Raw genomic sequence first — 6752 nt, 5'->3', positions numbered from 1 at the left:
GTCTCCAGTTTCTTCTGTGGTGAAACCTACACTCCCAATAGACATTTATATCATTATACACAGGAACTATGCTCTCAATATGTCAGCAACGGACTACTGCAGATTTCTACAACATTGGATACATATTGGAGTGAATCCTGTCAAATGCACTGAATACACTTTAAATGTTTTTGTCCTCCCAATTTCAGATTGGAGTTTACTCTCTTCCTGTGGTGGCTGTTGTGAAATTACTCTGGAACTTTTAACACTTTAATTAGATTCTTTTTTTTGTAAATGAACAGTACAAGATTTTCATTTGAATACATTTCAACAGGGAAAGTGTTGGAAATCCGAATAAGCATTTGATCCCTTGTTGATTTTGTAGGTATTATAAGTCACAGTTTATAATTCACAGTTTATAATTTTCGTGCTAGGTTTATATTAAGAGTGGGCAATATCTCCCATCCTCTACTTCTGCTTGTGGCCTCATGCTTCGCTGACGCTTTGCCTCTGTGGAGAGAACTAGAAAGTTTCCCTTTTGAGGGACCTTACCCCAGCCAACATCCCGATTGTAAATGAGAAGACGACCTTTGAATTGTTCTTTTGCAAGATGTTGAATTAAACGTCTGCTGTCAACAATGTCTTGCCTCGCAGCAGCACGAGGCCACAAGCAAAAAGGGAGCGAGAAGGAGGCTAGATAGTGAGTTGGACACGTCCTCCATGTACTGGGGGTGCCAAGCATATGGCCCGGGGGCTGAATGCGGCCCACTAGAATGTTTAATCCAACCCCAGATTTGTAGAGGAACAAAACCTAACCATGTCAAAAGAATCTAAAAAAAATCTCCAGCCAAATCGTGTAATGACTTGTGATTTTTTTAAAAGAAAAAAATATGCAGGACTGCAGCGTTTTTGTGTGTAAGATATTGCAGGATTTTGCAATTAAGAGCAGCATAATGTTTTGTGTCGAAGAAAAAATTAACGCAATACACAAAAAATAATATAATGATATCATACAATGATATGAACAGAAAAGATTTTGACACCCTTGTATTATACATATGGTAGCTCAACTGCAGTATGGTGCTGTTCGGTCATAATTGGCGCTGTCCAGGGTGCTGAATCCAACTCTGCCTCCACGGCTAGGCTGCAACCTACACTTGATGTAACTACGGTAATTAATAATTCCATTGAGGTGTGTAATGTCTGCTGCTGTTCAGTCGTAGTGGGCGCTGACCAGGGTGCTGAATCCCACTCATCCTGCATTGCTAATACAGCAGACTGATGACAATGCATCACTTGACCTGATTAGACCTCCCCTCTCTGTGTATGTGTGTGTGATTATTTCAATATGTTGACCTGTATGTCCAGACTGACACACACATACACACACATTTTATGCCTATGGGTGCAGCATGCAAACACAGTTTGAAAACACATTATGCCTTTGGGGACTGTATGTCCCGTTGATTATGTATTATTGTTGTGATATATATTAAAGGCAGTGTGTGTGTGTGTCTGTTTCAGTGAGAGAGTGCTTGGTTGGTCAAGCATGCGTTAACAGCATGCTGGATAATGTATTCAGCCTATTGGTGTTCGTGCGATTGGTGCGTGATCGGGGGGCGTGCAATTGGTTGATTCTGGTGAGGGAGGCAGGCTGCTCAAGTGTGTGTGTGTGTGTGGAAGGGGGGGGGTGTTACTTGTAATGCATGTAGTGTCGACCATGCTTACACCACCTGCTAGCTCTAATTGGCATCCTTATGCAGCATCCTACACACAGAGACAAACTCACATGCACGCACACACACACACACACACACACATTGATGCAGTAGGCACACACACATACTATGTATATTCCACTGATGCCCATTGCATGTCCAATACATTTTCCTGTAATATACTGTATATACTGTAAAGTGCTGTGTGCATGTGTGATGCAGCAGAGTGCGTGTGTGATGCAGTAGAACGCCAAAAGCGTAGATGAAGCCACCAATGCTATTTTTTATTTTTCTGCAGAAATGTGTTGCCAGGGCAACTCAGAGGCAAACGCACACTGTACACACACGGTATGCTGGTACCTTACGTTTCACACACACACACACACACACACACACACACACACACACACACACACACACACAGTGCCTACACCACCACCACCACTACTACTATTGCTACCACTACTACGACTACTGCCACGCACGCACACACACGTCACCTGCTCTTGATACCAAAGCGGTTGCCAGGCCTTTGAGGGCTCTTGTTGGCATGGTGACTCTTGTTGGCATGGCTCCCATGGTTGTCATGGTGGTGTCATGGTGCCCCCACAGGTGGTCGAGATGCCAACATCCCTCACGATGACACACACCCACACATCACAGACGAACGCGCACACACACAGATGCACGTGCGCGTGCACACAAACACACACACACCTCATGCCTCACGTAGTGGGAAGGGAAGACAGAGAGAAAGAGGACCTTTGTGTGTGTGTGTGTGTGTGTGTGTGTGTTTGTTTGTATGTGTGTTGTGAAGGAGAGAGGGGGGAGGGCGATGCAGCTGTTTGTTGGAATTCTTCTTTTTCTCAGTGAGAAATGGAATTGAAATTACAACACACACATAGAACTCAAATGTGATGAGGTGTGTGTGTGTGTGTGTGTGTGCATCGGGCACCATGGATATGTATATGTGTTAACTGTGTGTGTGTGTGTGTGTGTGTGTGTGTGTGTGTGTGTGTGTGTGTGTGTGTGTGTGTGTGTGTGTGTGTGTGTGTGTGTGTGTGTGTGTGTGTGTGCGTACAAGCGTATCCCTCTGCAGCCTGCGTTCCTGGGCAGCGTGTCAGAGAGGAGGATCCCCACTGGAGATAGGGCTGTTGTCATTAAAGATGTGTAGCCACATCTCTCTCCTCTGCTCCTCCTCGTACCTCGCTTCTCATCTCCTTCTGGTCTCCTCCCCATCCTTCTCTCCTCATCTTCTCCTTCTCTTCTTCCTCACTATATTTCCACAAGGACAGTGAGAAATTACAGGAGAAATGCATGTTCTGTTTACGAAACGAAAGTTCGAGAGAAGCGTAATGAAATTTGGAATGCCTAATTTACCACCTACAATTCTGTTCTCCACTCAACTGTCATTTACCTGAATTAGCGCGAAAAGATAGGCACGCCTATTTAACCAGCTGCATCTCATTCTCCGCTCTGCCGTCATTCGCTGAAATTTCAGCGCACAGAAAATTTGGAACGCCCCTTAATTAAATATCCAGCATTTATTCTCCACACACACACACACACACACACACACACACACACACACACACACACACACACACACACACACACACATTTTACTAAAACTACTACGTTATTATACTAACATTCATTCCAAAGAAATATCAATCCACCATTTTGAAAAATTGCCAAGACAAAACAAGACAACATTAAAATGAATATAACCAAGAAACCGAACTGTTCATTCACATAGAAACCACCCTGCATGTGACCACAGCAGCATACAGGGCCCAAAAAAGGACGTTTGTTCAAAAATGACTTAATGCTACTTTAAATCCCCATCATCTTGTAGCTGTAACAATGAATGGACATCATTTGTTGTTTGTTTTGGGAATTTTTATTGTATGCTGGTATAAACTAAACATTAGCCTCAGCAAATGATGTCATCCTTCTACTCCTGCTCTGATTGACTCATTGGACTTCATGTCGACCAATCAGCAATCACTTCCCATGAATTCCCCCCAATAACCATACAACACAGAGCTTACAAAAAGGGAATTGGATTCCTAATACTTAATTAATAGTTACATAAAAGCTGCTGTCCTCGCCGACACCGAAAGACTTCACATCCATCACACTTTGAAATATGTCTGGTTTATTAATGTGGCATAGCCCCTTACAAACCGCCAAGAAAAGCTTATTTGGATTGATTCTTATAAAAGATTTGAGGGCCTGGGAACATTTTTTTGTGCCTGTAAAACATCCGTTGTCGTCAGTGATATAATCATCTAAACTTGGCAACGCAAAAGGTGGCAGGAGCCTGTGGGTGTGTGTGTGTGTGTATATGTGTGTGTGTGTGTGTGTGTGTGTGTGTGTGTGTGTGTGTGTGTGTGTGTCTGTATGAGTATTTAGTGTGTGTGTGTGTGTGTGTGTGTGTGTGTGTGTGTGTGTGTGTGTGTGTGTGTGTGTGTGTGTGTGTGGCGCGAGCCAACAGATAAGAAGGTGGCCAAATAATACAAGTGCGCAAGAGCGTCAACACAAATGCATATGGTTGTGCTTCACAGGAGAGGAGCCTAACATAGTAATACAGTATGTAGCAATGGAGTCAATACAAAGTGATGCACACCAATACAATAACCCCCATTCCACCTAGAAGAGTATAGCAAACCGCAGGCTCTGAAGAACAGCAGGCCTTTTGCGTGTTTGTTTGTTTGTTTGTCTTTTTGTTTGTGTTTTTGTGTAAAATCCTCGTCCACGATTTCCTCCAGAGAGTCCTTGTGCTGCACGGAGAAAGAACCAGAATCCAGGTGTCATCGGCTGCCAGAGAGTTTGTTGTGTAGCGTTATTAAGTCTCCAACCCAAAGCCTCGTACAAATATACACAAAGGAATGAGCAAGCAAGAGCAGCGTGACTTTTTTTTTTTAAGCTGACTTGGTAGCCCGTCTGCCTGCCGTCCCATACCGGAGGTTGCTGTCAGGCAACATGGCATCTTAAAAGTAAGTAAGATAACACGCCGACTTGAACCGTCTATCTTGTTTGTGCACTACGCCTTTGCATGTTGACTCATGCTCCACAACGCCCTGTGAGGATTAGGGATAGTTTTGGTCTGGGCAAAATTTTGCAAATTCCCCATTCCCCTTGCTTGTAAAGCTGTTCCTGGCGAAACTAAAGCAGCAAAAATGTTGCTTTACTGACAGGTTAGGATTCTGCATGGTTTTGGTCAGGGAACAGCAGAGCATTTTCGCGTTTAGTAGCACAAATTCGCCGTGGCAACAGAGATTTGCAGACGTGGTGGGAAAACTGTGTGTCACGTGACAAAAGCACTTTCCCACAGTGTTGAAGACCACGACTTAACTTGCAATGGCGTTGCACCTCAAACGCAGAATGCACTGGCGTGAAATACATACGCCTTTACATGATGCCAGTCTGGGTCACGGGTTTGAGAAACTGGGTCTGAACTGTGCAGGGCAAGAAGACCTCGTATACATCATCAAAGGGAGCAGACGGGGCCCCCTTGAGGTTGGAGTAGACAGTAACACCTGTTGTAAATCCCCTTTGTGCTAATGGGAGTGTGTGCAGCAGTTTCCTGACACATCGCACAGGCCTACAGTACAGCCTACACACACTTGAGTTTAGAGGTCAATAGTGTATGCATACATGTCTGTCTGCCTGTCATTCTATCTGTCTGTCTGTGTGTTAGTTGAGGTCGCCAGTGTCTGTGTCTGTCTGTCTCTGTGTCTCTGTTAGTTGAGGTCGCCAGTGTATGCATGTATGTCTGTTTGTCTGTCTCTGTGTCTTTGTGTTGGTCCCCCTGATTGCATGTGCCAGTTCCCCACAAGGGGCTTAAGAGAGACCATGTGCTTAGGCTGGCCTGACCACTTTCCAAATACACCCCCAATATCCCGATACATTCCCAATATCCTGATACAACCCGCCAACCCAATATCCTAACTACGCCCCTAATATCCTGTTTCAAACCCCCCCCCCCCTCAATCGAAATATACTCCCGACCGCCCCATATCCCAAATATACCTGTATGCCCCTCCCAATGCCCCAATGTATATACATAATATGCCCAATACATCAACCCGAACACCCCAAATATGTTGTATATCCCTCCCACAACAACCAAAATCATTCATAGGTTACTGCTTGTGAAAGCAGGTAAAAAGTTGCAGTCCATCGAAATATACTCCCGACCGCCCCATATCCCAAATATATACCCCTCCCAATGCCCCAATGTATGTACATATGCCCAATACATCAACCCGAACACCCCAAATATGTTGTATATCCCTCCCACAACAACCAAAATCATTCATAGGTTACTGCTTGTGAAAGCAGGTAAAAAGTTGCAGTCCATTCCACACAGTCTATACTTCCCACTGTAGAGTGCTTTCATAGAGCATACCATTGCATTGTCTGTCGATGTGCTTTCCTTCCCTTTACAGGGTACTGTCCATTTATAATGTGCTTTCCTTTCCATTGGTCTACATCATGGGGTACTTCATATGATGCAGTGCTCTCCGTCTCAGGGTATATTCCAGTTCTAGAATGATCTTTATTGTATGGTACATTCCAGTTCTAGAATGCTCTCAATTGTTATGATACATTCCAGTTCTAGAATGATCTCCATTGTAAGGTAGGCCTACACACCATTCTAGAATTCTCTGTCTTTCATAGTGTGCTTTCATAAGTGTGCTTTCCCACATAGAATTCCCACGATACTGTCTATAGTAGAGCACTTACCAGAATATGCAACCATAGGGTGCTAATACTGCAGTGTGCTCTCTATCCGTACTTTCCATTTTTGAACGCTTATGATCACTTGCTCTCCCCATAGATATCCCCATTGCTAACCCTTCCTTCAATCCTTACGTCCTATAACCCCTTGGCAGGATAATAGTCTAGTCCTTTCTGTAATCAAGAGTTCTCTCCATAATGTGCTTTGAATCTATTCTACCGTCATCGTGTGCTCCCCTCAGTACTCCATAATGGTAATTCTCCTTCATAGTAGCCCCTTACCATACTAATGTGTGTACTCCAGAG

The sequence above is a fragment of the Engraulis encrasicolus genome, chromosome 18 (genome assembly GCF_034702125.1).
Source record: "Engraulis encrasicolus isolate BLACKSEA-1 chromosome 18, IST_EnEncr_1.0, whole genome shotgun sequence".
Classification (NCBI taxonomy): domain Eukaryota; kingdom Metazoa; phylum Chordata; class Actinopteri; order Clupeiformes; family Engraulidae; genus Engraulis; species Engraulis encrasicolus.
This window is presented reverse-complemented; position numbering follows the sequence as displayed.